Here is a 16974-nt window from a genome sequence, read left to right as displayed (position 1 = left end):
CTACATGTTGTCAGTGGCCAGCCCATCAAACCAGTGCTGTGATGACCTCTGATGGTTCACTCTGCTCATCCAATACACCAATCCTCTACAGCATGAAAGACCATTCATCGCACTACTCTCTCATGCACATGCTCTGCTACCACCAACCCTCCCGATATCCTCCATTTTGAACTCACAAATTACAAGAGGAAGAGATATTCAAAGCTAAGATAGGGCATCTCAAAGGTTGTTGGAAAAAAAGAGATCAGATGAGAGGAAACAGTGAGAGTTGGGGAAGTGACCCTGATAACCCACCTACTGGTAGGTAAGTGTGATATCAAGCTGATGGATTTTCTGGAGAGCACGCGAAGGGACAAGGAGAAACGTAGTATTTAATACAACTACTTCATTCCACTTTTAATTCGTTTTTCTTCAAAACACCTCTTCACCTGGGTACAATAAGAGTGCAGAAATTCACAATGGACTATCCTGGTTGAGTGATGGGCATAAATCTAGCTATTAATTTCAAAGTTATCCTGGGATGAATATGAAATGTTTTTTGAAGAGTGTGTGCTTGCATGTGTCTGTATGTGCATGTTTGAATGTGTGCACGTGTGTATGGGCACACTTCTGTGTTTCTGTTTGTGTAGAATTTTGTGTACGTGTGTTTGAGTACGTGTGATGTGCATGAAATTGTGTGTATCCATGCGTTTGAGTATTTAGTTTAGTGATACAGCATGGAAACAGGTCCTTCGGCCCACTGAGTCCATGCCGATGATCAATCACCCATCCACTAGTTCCATGTTATCCCAGGTTGCATCCTACATTCCAGGGGCAATTAACCTCTAAACATGCCTCCTATCTTTGGAGTGTGGGAGGAAACGGGAGCACTCACAGAAAGCACACGTGGTCACAGTGAGAATGGACAAACTCCACACAGACAGCACCAGTAGTCAGGATCGAACCGAGGTCTTTGGCGCTGTGAGGGGCAGTAGCTCTACCACTGTGCTGCCCTCAACTTGTGTTTCTGTGTATGTAAGTGTACGTGATTTTGTGTTTGTTTCTGCATGTGTGTGTATGTGAGTGCGTGTGTGTGTATGTGAGTGCGTGTGTGCTCACACTCGCGCATTGGGGGATTGAGATTGGGCTGTGATTTAGTAGATATATTTCCTCATTCCTCAATAACGTTTTATGAAACAGAAAATGCTATAAATACCTATCCAAACAGAAAGCATGTGGGAGGGGCAATTAGGTGAAAGGGAGAGGAGGTCAGGAGAAATTGGGTGATTGGGGGGGGGGGGATTATGCAAACTGAAGGAAGAGTTTGCGTGAGAGTCTCAAGGAACAGTAACTACAGAATAATTACCTGTGATTACCAAATGTGCTGTGAGTTCTGAGTATCTAACCTTGCAAATGTCTTGTCAGTGGGTTTCAGTATTGAAGGATATTGAGCTGCTATTCCTGGACCACATCTCAGTGGAGTTCGTCCTGGTCACATAATATTTACAATGTCACTGCAACAAAACACATGTTTTAACCTGAAAAAAATAGTCCACGTTGCTGCACAGGAGTCTTACTAGGCTCATTCAGTCTATGGAATTCCTAATTCTCGTCCTAAACGTCTGCACGTTGCAAAGCTCCCGGTACTTTCTATATGTGATGGGATTTTCTGCCTCCACTTTGTAATGCAGTGAGTTGCAATCTCCTCCTCTTCTGGTGTGAAACATATCTCCTCAATCTTTCCACCAATTCGTCTGCTCCTCCCAGTCATTTACCTCTTTGCTACAGGAAACCAGTCCTTCCTTTTGACCGATCAATGCCTCTGATAGGTTTAGATTGTAAATCTCCTCGCTCAATGCTTCAATCCAACCTACAGAGTTCCCCCCACCCCGTTGTTGTAACTCTCGGCTCTGTCTTCATAGACCTCCAATGTGCCCACTCTGACACCATCACAGTCTCCCAGTTCTCTGGCGGCCAGACCGCACACAATGGTCAGCTGTTGTCTTGCGGGGTTTTTTCTGCTCCTGTATAAGCTCCCTGTTCGTATATTCCATGCCTAGCTGATAAAGAAAAGTATCCTGCAGCTTTTATAACAATCACTTTCCTGGTCGCCATCATTTATTGCCCATGCTAACTACCCTCTGGAAGATTGGGGTGACCTACCTTCTTGAAGTCCTGTTGTGAAAGTCTCCCATTTGCGCTATTGAAGAGGAAGTACCAGGGTTTAGACCCAGTGACGATGGAGGACAAGCGATGTATTTCCAGATCGGGATGGTGTGTAATGTGGAGGAGAACCTGCATGTGGTGGTTCCCCCATGCATCCGTCGCCCCTTTACCTCCTTGTCCCTACTTGGTTTGGGAGGTGCTGTTGGGAGTAGCCTGGGTGAGTAACTGCAGTGTGTTTTGCAGATGATACACAATGCAGGCACTGTGCACCCAGTGCTGGAAGGAATGACTGTTTAGAGTGGTCAATGGGGTCTCAATCACACAGGTTGTTTCTTTCTTGGAGAGTTGCTGGAACTGTGCTCATTCAGGCAAGTGGAGAGTATTTCATCAACCTCCTGCCTTGTGCCGTGCAGATGGCAGAACGTCTTGTGGGTGTCAGGAGGTGATTCATCCACCTCCTACCCTCCTTCTCTACCTGGCTCCCTTCCGTCACTTCATCTGTAGATGTGCTCTCTGAGATCCCTGTCTTCCTTCATGCCCACTCTTCCTGTGTGATGCAGAGGATATTGGCTGGGTAGATCAGTGCACAGTCAACAAGATGTTTATGTTGGTTCAGCCTGTCGAGGGGGATGAGGAGGAAGCTGAAGACATTTGCCATAGCCTTGCACTAATGGAGGTAATTACTGCTCATCGGTACTGGCTGTTGGACATTAGGAGTAACATCGAGTAGTTCCTTTTAAATCTGCTGATGCTTAGAATAATTGGCTTAGAAATTTCATTTATGCTGTGTTCTGAATAACTTGCTAATTGTTATGGAGCTAGAAGATTAAAACTCATCAATCTCTAAATCTGCATATGGATGTCACTGTATTGATGGAGTGATATGATGCACTGAGTTGCAATCTAAGTCTCTTTGGGGAAAAAAGTCAATTAAAAAAAAACTCAGTTGGGGGAATTTTGGAAGTACTTCTATTGCATAGAATTAAATTCTGTCAATGTTTTCTTGCTGTTGGCTCAGTGGTTTGCTTCGGAGTCATTAGGAACATAAGGAAGTTAACACCCTTCCTTTGCTGGCAGTCTAGGTTCTTCAGGCAAGGATGTTAGTGATAACAAGGTGACCCAATGAGTGACCAGGCAGATCAGCTCTGAATGTTTGGACATTCAGTCACAGTTGAGGAGAATTTCCTTCTCCTAGAGGATAGTAAATGCTTGGCATAGTCAACACAAGTGGCTGTGGAGTATATCGAAGACTTCTGGATATGAGGAGAAACATGGGATAGGGGTTTACTGCAGGACAACAATGTTGAAGTAGAAAATGAGCCCTGGTCTTACTGGATAGCGGAGCAAGAACAAGGGGCCGAATGGTTCATGCTTCCCTTATTTCCCATGTCCCTCAGTGGAAAGAATAGATGCAAAGGATTGAATGATCTTCTCTATGTTACTTTGACTTGACTGTACATCAAACATGGAAATTACAGATTATAATAAAAACATGTTTTGATTAGAACAAGAAAATGATTAGAACAATCAAACTGCTTAAACAGATACAAAGCATTCCTTACGATGGGCTCAGTGGCACCTCTGAAGGTAACTTTCCAGGTGAATATTGCCTAAAAATGCCTGAGAATGTTTGCCCATTCTCTTCACCACATAACTCTGTTCTGTCCTGAAGACCAACCTGAACTTACATCAACTCACAAACAACGGGGCTATTTTCTTAAATGCAGACCCTTTTTTGCCCCTCCCTCAAGCATTTTCCCCTCCGACTATAGTCTTGACACCAGGATTGGTGAAAGCATTGACTATTCCACTAAGAAAGACACTACATATTTGGGAATGTCTGTGCATACGAGAGAGAGAAAGAGAGAGACAGAGAAACAGACAAATGGAAAGACAGAGACAGAGAGACTGCCACCTCTGCTACTTTAGGTCCAGTGCATAGATGAATGGGGCAATCTGTGGAAGTTGATGGAAAGTGGAGAAAATAAAATGGCAGTTGTGTAGGATCAGCATAAGCGGGTGTTTGATAGCATGTACTAAATAGGCTGAAGGGTCTGTTTCTTTGCTGTAAGGCTGTATGATTGTGTTCAGGATTTTTACCTTAAACCCATGTATTGGACCACTAAGCAAATCCATGCACAACAAGAGGCTGCTGGCATGAAAGCTCTCTCTCTCTCTCTAATATTTAGATCACGTCAGAGAGTGAACAAAATTCTAGATTGAGATTGAATTATTTTTAATGTGGGGAAAAAAATTCAGAGACTGATTGAGAAAATTGCTTAATTGGCCCTCTTAAGTTGAATAGATTTATGATTGTAATTATCTTTCATAAATCACCCCTGTTTTAACTGGGATAACAGTTGCTAAATTGCTAGTGGAATGAATTCATCTCTGGTAATCTTTACTTGGGAAGACTGCACTATCATTTTAACCTCCTCCTTTATTATTCTTGAAGAATCATTGTACGAACAACTATGCACGCAGTTGTAATTTGGACTAAGGGTGGCGGTTTGTACATTAAAGGTGCAGCGTTTCACAATGAGGAGACAATATGTAGGACTGATGGCTGTGGGCCGAATGTTGTTCTAAACCTGATAATGTAAAAATGACCGTTTTTTTAAGCAATGAGTCAGTGCTCAGGGGCACAGTGGAATGTTTCTGTAGTCGTGTGTACATGTGAGCCAGTTTCACCCACCAGAGTGGAACAATTAGTTTCCATTACTTTCTCTTCACCTGCTCGCCCTGTGAACATGCCAGGTGTCATTTTCCTGCTGCCTTCTACCATATTACATACTGAAGTCACGATAGGCAATATAGACGTACACACCCAGAGCTTGCAATGCACTGCATTAGGAGCACCATTAGAGCATAAGAACATGACAAGGAATAAGAGTAGGAGTATGCCTTGCGGCCCTCTGAGCCTGCTCCACTATTCATCATGTTCATGGCTGGTCTACCTCTGTGTGGTTTTCCATACCTGTCAACATCCAGCAATCCATTCATTACCGCTCTGAAAGAACTCAGTGAATGAGCCTTCAAGGGCCCTTGGAACAGAGGATTCCAGAGTTTCACCACCCACAACCCAATGAGGTTTTTCACAGTGTGCCACACCATAATGGTTGTGCCATACAATCACGCTGCACTGAATCAAAGGCCATTTCAGTTACCAATTGCTGCCACAAACGTCAGCAGCATACTGAAGGTAGCATTGCATTTTCTTTCAATGCCACATTGCTGAGACTTTTGTAGCCATTCATTGCAGGAGGCGATCATATTGTGCCAGCATCAACCCTCTCGTGGGAGAGTCTGGTAGAATCATGGAGTCAGACGACACAGACTCGGGTCGATTGGCCCAACAAGGCCATGACAAGCGTCAAGCACCTGTTTGCATCAATTTTACACCAATCCCATTTTATCCTCCCACAATCTCATCAACCCCCAACACTCAATAGCATTGCTTCTCTACACACTAGGGGCAGCTTACAGCAGCCAATTAACCTAACAAAGGTCACACCATTAGGAGAAGGGACGCAGACAGGGTACCTGGGAAAACCTGTCTGCCACAGGGACAACATGTGACCCTTTGCTCTTAATAGAGTTACAGAATCTTTTACGATTCTCCTTTGCCTTTTTGACCAAGGAGTTCTCATGTCGTGCATGGGGAGCAATCTCATATGTTGTGCTTCTGATGCTGAGATCAGATGCAAATGTGGCTCTTGCTGGGAGGAGCGCAGTTGAGTTCACAGAGTAATGAGGAACGACCTGGAAACGGGTCATCATCGCTCTTCACTCCATCCAAAGTGCATCCTCAATCAGTGCACCTGAGGTAAGCAGCATTTCATGATCACCTTCCTCGGCTTTCACCATCAGTCCTGTTTGCTGAGAATCTGTGCTGAGATATCGGGCTGTTCCCCAGCCTCCCGCAGGATGTAGGTATTTGTGCCAGCAGTCTCACTGACTCCAGCACCTCACACATGAATGGGTTTGTCAATTTTGTTTGGACAAGATGGGGAGACAGGGCCAGGGTCCGTGGTGAGGAAGGTCAACAGTTTGTCTGGACAGTAAATGATGCAGCACAAAAACCGTTGCACGGTTAAGACTGCGTACATTTCCGTCTGTACATAAGCTGATCTGAGAGTATGAGCAGGAACATCTCAACTTGAAACGCTGTGTTCGGACGTGTTCCTGGCATGTAAATTTGATTGAACAAATCTCAGTTTTCCTTTGTATTGCCTGGCCAATGCAAATGTTTCTGGGCAGCCATCCCATTGATACCACAGGGTCTTGTGAAGAGCTTTCTGATACTGTAAATATAAAAGATGTAAGATAAATGTGAGTGTATTACACAGAAGTGAATAGCCCAACAATCGTATTGAGGTTTAAAGTCTCTGAATTTTGGTTATTGAGTGCTGGCTGCAGAATTGAGATAAGCTGTCCTACATTGATTGCTAGGTATTTGTTTTTAAATGTGCTATACAAATAAAATTGACTTGACTTGATCTAGGGAATAGGTAATAGGCTCATTCGTATGCCAGCGGGCCCTACATTATCTTTGGTGTTCACTGAAAGGTAAATGTATTCTGAAATAAGTATTCCTGTTACAGCAAGCTAGATTCTAAGGTAGTATGAACTATGCTCAGCTCACCTCACATACATAGACTTGCAGCATATCAATTGAGAGAATATAACCTCTTTTCTTTGTCCTGATCTTTAGAGCTGTGGGATTGCTTGCACGTTATCTAGCAAAGCGCTTCTATGATACTAAAGATGAGATGAACTACTTTCAACTGGGATCATTCAGGGAAACCCGCCTTCCTTAGACTCCCTTCTGCTTTATGTTCTGTCATCGAGCAGCCTTACCTATTTATATCCAGCCAAGATTATAAATTACAATGACTTCCTCAGCAATCCTCAGGAAAATCCCAGGTTGCATTCTCTTTTTGTCCAGTGCTGCACGTCTCACATTGCAACAACATGCAGACAGCAATACATTTTTGACTGTTTCAGGGGAGTATGCAAGGGATGAATGTTGTTCCAAGGCAGCCAAGACTTGGGACATGACCTGTCCTCTTTCCAACTCTTAAGGTAATCCCTAATTCAGGAAACAGTGCAAAACGGGAGATAACAATTCAATTGCCCATTTTACACTTCCTCTGGTTTTCATTATCATCATAAGTGACTAATCAATTTGCTATTTATTGACTATGCCATTTCTTGTTCTAAAATTACCAAATACTTCTCCACATTAAATCTTATCCAACAGCCATCTACCTAAACAATGAATTCATATCACCCTGAGATCATCAGCAGTTCTCTACATAGTTCACCATGTTCTCTAATTTGTGTGCTCTGAGTATTGTTCCCTTTGTATCTGACTCTAGTTTGTCCAGGTATGATTGGCAGCACCAATGCTGGTCCTGGGTCTCAGCAATGCTTCTACACCAACGTGGTCTGAAAAACAACCTCTCTACTTCCTTGACACCAGTTACTTTAATAATAATAATAATAATAATGCATTACATTTATATAGCGCTTTTCAAACACTCAAAGACGCTTTACAGGGATTTCTAGAACATAGAGAAGTGAATAAATAGATAAATAAGTAAACGAACAGAGAAAGGAGACAGAAGGTGAGGTGACCTTCAGTGGTTGAAGGCAGTGCTGAAGAGGTGAGACTTCAGTGATGTTTTGAATGTGGTGTGAGGAGGAGTCTCTGACGGTTTGGGGTAGTGAGTTCCATAGGGTGGGAGCAGCGATGGAGAAAGCCCTGTCCCCCCAGGATCTGAGTTTGGTCCGGATGGGGGGGGGGGGGGGGGGGCAGGAGATTGGCAGCAGCAGAGCGGAGGGTGCAGGTGGGAGTGTGCCTGTGGAGGAGGTCAGTCAGGTAGGATGGGGCCAGGTTATGGAGGGCTTTGTAGGTCATGAGGAGGATTTTGTATTGGATTCTCTGGGGGATGGGGAGCCAGTGGAGTTTGTAAAGGACGGGGGTGATATGGTCACGGATCAGGGAGTGGGTGAGTAGACGGGCAGCGGAGTTTTGAATGTATTGAAGTTTACTGATGATTTTTGAGGGTGAGCCATAGAGGAAGGAGGCTGTTGCAGTAGTCCAGACGGGAGGTGATGAAGGCGTGGATGAGGGTTTCTGCAGCTGTGAAGGAGAGGGATGGACGGAGACGGGCAATGTTTTTGAGGTGGAAGAAGGCTGTCTTTGTGATGTGTTTGATGTGTTTGTCGAAGGAGAGGGTTTGATCAAAGATGATTCCAAGATTTAAGGAGCCATTGGTTTCAACCTGAAATATTCTGTATTGTTTGGAACCAGTGATTGTAACTGGGCTGAGCAGCAGGTAGCCAGCTCCTGATGTAGGAAACCTTAGCCCCTGCCCCAGGTACTTCCTTCAGGCTTTCTGCTCTACCTGTGACGTGATTGCCCCCTCACCAGCCCAGCTGTCAGCCAGTCAGCAAACAGTGCTCGCTCACTACTGGTGCCCTGCCTCACAGCAACGGCGGCACATGTTCAATCCTGAACTTGGCTGCTGTCTGCTCAGAGTTTGTACTTTCTCTCTCTGGCTGCTTGAGTTTCCACCTGGTGTTCTGGGTTTCTCTTACATCCCAAAGACGTTCATGTTGGTTGGTCAATTGGCCACTGTAAATTGCCTCCAGTGCAAGTGGATAGTGGAATCTAGGGGGAGGAGATGGGAATTTGGGGAGAATAAGTGACAGAGTAAATGAGTAGAAAATGGGATTGCACTGTGAGACGCGATGGGCCAAATGGCCACTTCTATGTTATAGTGATATATGGAATGTTGGTGGGTTTGCAGAACTAAATGAAGATGAGCCCTTTAGTGGAACTAATGGTGTTTTGCAATGAAGTGGTTCCATGCCTCCCTTTACCAGTGTCAACTGGCTGACCACAACAGCTGAAGGAGTCCGTCTAAACCTTTGGAAGACGGTGCGGACCCATGTTCCTTGCTGGGGACCGCACCACCCTCCAGCAGTGGGCCTTGCAGTATTATGAATTGCAGTATTAGGAAGTCCAAAACAAAATGCCTTCTGCTGGTGAGCACAGGTTAACTCAAGGGCAGTTTTGCTCACATTTCTAAGACCCCAAGCACCTATTAGGTGAATTCTCTACTCATTTCTTGGTAGGATTCACATTCACCCTGGCACACTGAATTTTATCTGTCTAATCCTCAGCTCCCTTTTGCTCTCAAACTTCCAGCCTCCTCTCAACTGTCTCAACTGTATCGGAGCAGTTGCAAAAACTCCCAGTACTGGTGAGTTCCATTTCCCCTCTCTGGGTGAAAAAGTTTTGTTTGCATTCCCCGTTGGTGACAATCTTATATTGATGGTCTCTAGTTGTTCTCTTTCCCACAGGGAGGAACAATCTCACCTTATCCACTCCATCACAACCTTTCACGCATTAAAAACCTTAAAAAAAATCACCTCAAGAGAAAAGAGACAGTGTGTTTGTTCATTGTCTCCTGCTGTTGTACCCTCACATCTCAGACACCATCCTTGTGAATCACCTCTGCAGTGTTTCGATTTCTTTTGTGCATGGTAACCAAATTTGTACACAGTGCCGTGTGTGGTCTAAACAAGGTACAATTTAGCTTTCGCACAACTTACTGACTTTTTAATTCCATTCCTTTCAAAATAAACCCCTGCGGCTGATGTGCTTTATTAGTGCTCTTGCTGGAAAGCTAGAACCTTTATTGGTTGGTGTGTTTGTACTCAGGCGGAGTTGCCAACAATCCCTGATTGTAGCAGACACTCTGTATCTGTTCTGTGTGACATTGAACGTAAAGCACCAATTCTCCCATTCAGCTGACATCACCCACAGCCCCACACACGCTCCCACCCACAAACCCACCCGAAAGCCCACCTTCACCCACACTATCATCCACAAACCCAACTGTAACCCTACCCTCAGCCACAACGTCACTCCCAGGCACACCCCTGTCCATGAACCCAAACGTAATTGCACCCCATCTGCTTTATGCACAACCCAAACGTCACCCCACCCCGCCAACATCCCCACCGCATCCCACCCACCACTTCCCCACACCTTCGCACACCACATCGCCCACAACCCCATCCACAACCTCCCCCCACTCACCCCCCACACATCACCCACACCCCCAATCACAGTTCACCCACTCACCACCCATGTGTCATCTATATCTCTACCCACCATATCAACCATGCCCCACACACAACTCCACCCACACCAACAACAATGTCATCCACAGCCCACAAACCACCCACAACTGCTCCAACAATACATCCCACCAAGAAACCCACAACCCCCCCCCCCTCCCATAGCCCACCCACAACTCCGTCCATTACTCCATGCACAACTGCTCCCACAACATCACCCATAAGGTGTCCCGTTCACAAACATAGCTGGTAACCATTGAAAAGCTTGGGTGGGCTTTATGTACCTTTACGTTTTTATACCTGTGCACGAAGCAGAAAAAAATCAACTATTTTCAATTGGAACTATCGGGTGAGAATAGTTCAGTGCTGCTCTGCTTCAGAGGTCCTGGGTTCAAGAACCAATCCAGAGGTGGTGAGCATTTCATTGAGGCCACAAAGACAACTGAAAGCAGAACCGCTGAGATCTCTCTGTTGCCCTGCATAATATCTATCCTTCTCCCCATTTCACTAAAAATACTTAATCATTAGCACATTAGTGCGTTTGACTTGCTGACCGATTTCCGGTATCACTACAATGTCCACAAAAGTAAACAGCTATTTAATGAGGTGGTGGAAGACTGGAAGTTAATGAATCTTCCTTTCTGTGCACAACTAATGTTGCAGATCATTGAAGGATTGCAATGAAATTCCTTGTCTGATGTACCTCCTTCTCAAGTGTCTTTGATGTGGTTAAAATCTTTCACCAGGTGTATTGCTGTGGTATGTCAAGCCATTCATTGCTAATTCTGACAGATTGAACAGTACACTTTAAAATTTAGCTCCTTCTTAAACAGAAACTCGTGTGCTCAGTAAATGGACTGTGTGACATTGGAAGCAAAATATTGATTCATGTTCCACAGTTAAAGGGAAGTGAAATGTGTGACATTTTGAGCAACAGAGATCCGTAGAGACTGGTTATTTGCACAAAGATACCATGACTTAGAGTGTAAGTTGGAGCAAGGTGGTATGGTGCATAAACCAGATACCTCTGATCATCTTTCTAAATCAAGCTAATTGCCTTTATTTTATTGACCAGTTGGCATATCAGAGTCGCAAGGTAAAATAAAATGCCAAAGGGTTTCAATAGGTGAGAAAGAACTGTTGGTAAATCGGGTTGGTAAATGACTCAGAACTCAGTGTTTGACATCGATGTGGTGGTTTGAAGGGCCTGTTTCTGCTTGACTCTAGAAAGAGAAATTTACCTCTGATGGGGGATCTGGATGAAAGAGAATATAATTTAAGTTAGAACCATGCAATTTAAACGTGAAGGTAGACACAAAAAGCTGGAGTAACTCAGCAGGACAGGCATCATCTCTGGAGAGAAGGAATGGGTGATGTTTCGGGCCGAGACCCTTCTCCATAGATGCTGCCTGTCCCACTGAGTTATTCCAGCTTTTTGTGTCTATCTTCCGTTTAAACCAGCATCTGCAGTTCCTTCCTACACAATTTAAACATGAAAACAGGAACAACTTTTCCCAAGCAATGGGTGGTGGGAATCATCTGCCCCAACAGATTGTTGATGCCGGATTGGAGAGAGAAGGGTTTCAATTGAAGTCTTGAAGATTGTTTCACAAAATTGTCACTCAATTCACCCCCCTTTAAGTGGGGAACACAAATCAATATTTTACTTCCAAAGTTGGTCGTTGACCACAAGGGCTCAATAGACAATAGACAATAGACAATAGGTGCAGGAGTAGGCCATTCAGCCCTTCAAGCCAGCACCGCCATTCAATGCGATCATGGCTGATCACTCTCAATCAGTACCCCGTTCCTGCCTTCTCCCCATACCCCCTCACTCCGCTATCCTTAAGAGCTCTATCCAGCTCTCTCTTGAAAGCATCCAATGAACTGGCATCCACTGCCTTCTGAGGCAGAGAGTTCCACACCTTCACCACTCTCTGACTGAAAAAGTTCTTCCTCATCTCCGTTCTAAATGGCCTACCCCTTATTCTTAAACTGTGGCCCCTTGTTCTGGACTCCCCCAACATTGGGAACATGTTTCCTGCCTCTAATGTGTCCAATCCCCTAATTATCTTATATGTTTCAATAAGGCTCCAATTTGCAACTCGGACAGGAAGCAATGCCACTCCCTCAGCCTGCAGGTCGTGTGCACGTGACATCTCCATCCTACAGCAGTCCCCCACTGCCAGACACGTCCAGTGGGTGGAGGGATGGGTCCTGGGAGAAAAGGGCTGCTGCCTACTTACTCTACCCACTCACACTACTGCACCCTCCAACCTCACAGATGCAACAATGAGAGCTGCACTAGTGCCTAGTGTTGGAAATCACCACAGATCGCCAGAAGAGATGCTACAGAGTGATACAGCACAGAAACAAGCCCATCGGCCCACCGAGAGTACATGTTGACTATCAAACACCTATTTACACTAATTGCATTAATTTTTATTATTCTCACCAGAGTCCCATCAATTCTCCCCAGATTTTACCACTCATCTAGACATTGGGGGCCATGTAATCTATGAACTCGCACACCTTTGGGATGTGGGAGGAAACCCACGCAGTCACAGGGAGAGTGTGCAAACTCCACACAGACAGCGTCGGAGGTCAGGGTTGAACCTGTGTCTCTGGCAATGTGAGGCAGCTGGCTCTGCTAGATGGGTTGGGACCACATTAGTTTGGGGGGGGGGGGGTGCCCGACGGAATGGACCAAGCAGTTGGTGAACCTTCATCACTGTGAGACAGTAACATCGAGTCTTGGGCCTGAGATCCATGTGACAGAGTCTGGGGAGAGTCTGCAGGAGCACCTCTGGAGAATGCCCTTGCTCCGATTCTAGTTGAGCAGAGGAGGCAGGCATTAACCATGCAGAATTTAGTTTCTAAAATTCTATCCCTGAAGGGAATGTGAATTTTACTGGTAGTGTTGGCACATATGATTCATCCCTAATTGTCCTGTGGAGGCTGTGAAGTGTTAGAATTAGAGGGACTGGGGTCACGTACAGGCCAGAGCAGGTAAATACAAAAGATTTCTTATCCCTGAAGGATGATAGTGAATCATTGGGTTTTTAACCACAATTCCTGGTCACTGTTTCAGTGACTAATACAATTCCAGCTTCATTTAATGACGAGAATTTAAATTCTCAGCTGCCACAGACATGTCCCTGGAGCAGAGGTCCCGAATTCTATCTGCTGGAGCAGAAACATGATGGACTCCCAGGCAGACAACTGGCTTACATGGGCAACCTGCAATATAAAGTCCCCCATTGCAAACCAAGTGAACCACTCCACCCTCCAATACTTAACACCAACATAACACCCAATGATCAGTGGAAAAATAATGCACAGAATCACCTCACACCTGACTGTGTGTCCAGTTGCACTGAATGTGACACATGAATAAAGAAACCCTGCTCCAATTATTGTAATAGCTCACTATGACATCTCCATACTTCCCATTAAGAAGCACTTCACTTAAAGTACTCTGCATAAAATACACATCCACTTTGCGGGCTGATCACATTGATTCCATGGAATTTCTATCACATTTCTCCCCTTGTTGAGGTCCCACACTTGTGCATGAGATAGCATTGACCAGCTCCTACCTATGGACGGCTGGGTAAATTTCCAGGGCCCTCGAAACAGGAGCTCCCTGCTGGCTTGTATCTTGTTGACCAGGCCTTGCTTACCCATTTGAGGGACCGTGGGAGGGGTCTTCCTCTCCCCAACAGCCCTCCATTCCAACAGAGCAACTACAGTGTGGGGCAAAAGTTTGGAAAGGGAACGATATCTCTAGGGTTTAGTGGTATGTTTCTAAGCATATGCACGCTGACATCATTTCAAATTGGAGTTTGGCCAACTTTGCAATTACTTGTAGTGGGCCCAGAAAGGGTGTTTCTGTTTGCATGCCAAAAACTAGAGTAACCCAGGGCCTCAGCAAAGAAGTCTGTGGAAGGATATGGAAACACTTTGGATGAGCGGGCAAAGATTCAGAATTAGATTAGTTTTACTGTCATATACAATATTCATGTGCAATGAATTTCATTGCCGTAAGCAGGGCTGGAAGGCAAGGTGTATGGCCATCGAGGTTGGCTGTAGAGCTTTTGCAGGGCAATGGCTCTACAAAGCCTTGAGTGCACTGGGCATCACCGGAATGGAAAGGAGAAGAGCCATCAAGAACACCACAGAGGCAGCGGAGAAAGCCTCGAGATGGTTCTGCATCAGGAGAGGAGGTCCATGGGGAGGTGTGAATGCCACCTGAATACAAGCGGTGGGCTGATCAACCAGGGCTGGGTCGCCCGGGCGAGCTAGGGTGTCTGATTACATCAGACACCCCCAGGTTACATCACTGATGATGTGCTCAGGAGCATCAAGAGATGTATTTATCAATCATTGCTATTGAGGGCGTGCAGCGTAGGTTCACTAGGTTGATTCCCGGAATGGCGGGACTGTCGTATGTTGAAAGGCTGGAGCAATTAGGCTTGTATACACTGGAATTTAGAAGGATGAGAGGGGAATCTTATTGAAACATATAAGATAATTAGGGGATTGGACACATTAGAGGCAGGAAACATGTTCCCAATGTTGGGGGAGTCCAGAACAAGAGGCCACAGTTTAAGAATAAGGGGTAGGCCATTTAGAACGGAGATGAGGAAGATCTTTTTCAGTCAGAGAGTGGTGAAGGTGTGGAATTCTCTGCCTCAGAAGGCAGTGGAGGCCAGTTCGTTGGATGCTTTCAAGAGAGAGCTGGATAGAGCTCTTAAGGATAGCGGAGTGAGGGGGTATGGGGAGAAGGCAGGAACGGGGTACTGATTGAGAGTGATCAGCCATGATCGCATTGAATGGCGGTGCTGGCTCGAAGGGCTGAATGGCCTACTCCTGCACCTATTGTCTATTGTCTATTGTCTATTGAGCCCTTGTGGTCAACGACCAACTTTGGAAGTAAAATATTGATTTGTGTTCCCCACTTAAAGGGGGGTGAATTGAGTGACAATTTTGTGAAACAATCTTCAAGACTTCAATTGAAGCCCTTCTCTCTCCAATCCGGCATCAACAATCTGTTGGGGCAGATGATTCCCACCACCCATTGCTTGGGAAAAGTTGTTCCTGTTTTCATGTTTAAATTGTGCAGGAAGGAACTGCAGATGCTGGTTTAAACGGAAGATAGACACAAAAAGCTGGAATAACTCAGCGGGACAGGCAGCATCTATGGAGAAGGGTCTCGGCCCGAAACATCACCCATTCCTTCTCTCCAGAGATGATGCCTGTCCTGCTGAGTTACTCCAGCTTTTTGTGTCTATCTTCACGTTTAAATTGCATGGTTCTAACTTAAATTATATTCTCTTTCATCCAGATCCCCCATCAGAGGTAAATTTCTCTTTCTAGAGTCAAGCAGAAACAGGCCCTTCAAACTGCTGGCTCGAAGGGCTGAATGGGCTACTCCTGCACCTATTGTCTATTGTCTATTGTCTATTGTTCAATTGAAGCTCCTATGTTAAACTGCATACAAAGCAATGATAGGTACAGGAACAAAATAACAATGAGAATGACAAATGGAATTAAATGCAGGGAAGTGTGAGAAATCCACAAGAACAAAAAAGTTTTTTATTTAAATTCAGGAAGACTATTAAAAGTTTGAGTTCAGAAAGATCTGCGTGTCCTCACATAAGAATCAAAGGTTCCTGGAAGTTAGATTCACCCTCCAGCCGTGCCAGACCTTGCAGCTCTCAGGAATGGAACTGGACAAAGAGGAACTGTGAGCAGCTGTGTTACACATTGCGCATAGACTCCTCTGGTGGAAAGGTCCCCGCTGTATTCACGGCAATTACCTGAAGGTGAATGAAGAGTTCGCCTGACAGCAGCTGCAGTATGGCGGCAGAATAGGCTGCCATTGGGGTGAGGGACGCACATAGTCTGCTGTGTCCCGGGCACTCTCTCAATGCCATGAGCAGCCACACACCTCTGCCAGTTGTGGGCTGATTCAGACCAGTGATAGCAGCTTGCAGCTCAGACATTATGTACGAATGCACAAGTACATTGAGGTACAGCTACAATGACAATCTTGTTGCAGCAGCTTCACAGGCACATAGATGTAGACAACACACAAAAACTTCAATTAAACATAAATGACACATAAATTCTACAAGGCAGTGAAGAGAAAAGACTGCAACAAGCAAAGGTATTAGTGCAAAACACAAGTAGAAACCAAGTTCATTGCAGTGCAAGAGGTAGTCTGTTGCTGAGGCAGGATTAGAGGATTATTCTCATTAGTGCTCCCAGGATTGAAGCTGGGTGGCTGACACTATTGAAATGTTGGGATGAGCACTTGAATTATTTAGAGTGAGACGACTAGAGGACCAACTTTAGTTTAGTTTCGAGATATAGCATAGAAGCAGGTCCTTTAGCCCATGCTGACCATCGATCATCCATTCTCACTAGTTCTGTGTTATCCCACTATAACATCCACTCCCTACGTGTTAGGAGTAATTTACACTTTATCTACAAACCCGCACGTCTTTGGGATGAGGGAGGAGTCAAGAGCCCCCGGAGGAAACTACGTGATCACAGGTGCAAACTCCATACAGGCAGCACCCAAGGTCACGATCGAACCCGGGTCCCTGGCTTTGTGAGTCAACTGCTTTACTAGCTGTGCCACTGTGCCACCCAACAAAGGGGTTA

The sequence above is a fragment of the Rhinoraja longicauda genome, unplaced genomic scaffold (genome assembly GCF_053455715.1).
Source record: "Rhinoraja longicauda isolate Sanriku21f unplaced genomic scaffold, sRhiLon1.1 Scf000071, whole genome shotgun sequence".
NCBI lineage: Eukaryota > Metazoa > Chordata > Chondrichthyes > Rajiformes > Arhynchobatidae > Rhinoraja > Rhinoraja longicauda.
This window is presented reverse-complemented; position numbering follows the sequence as displayed.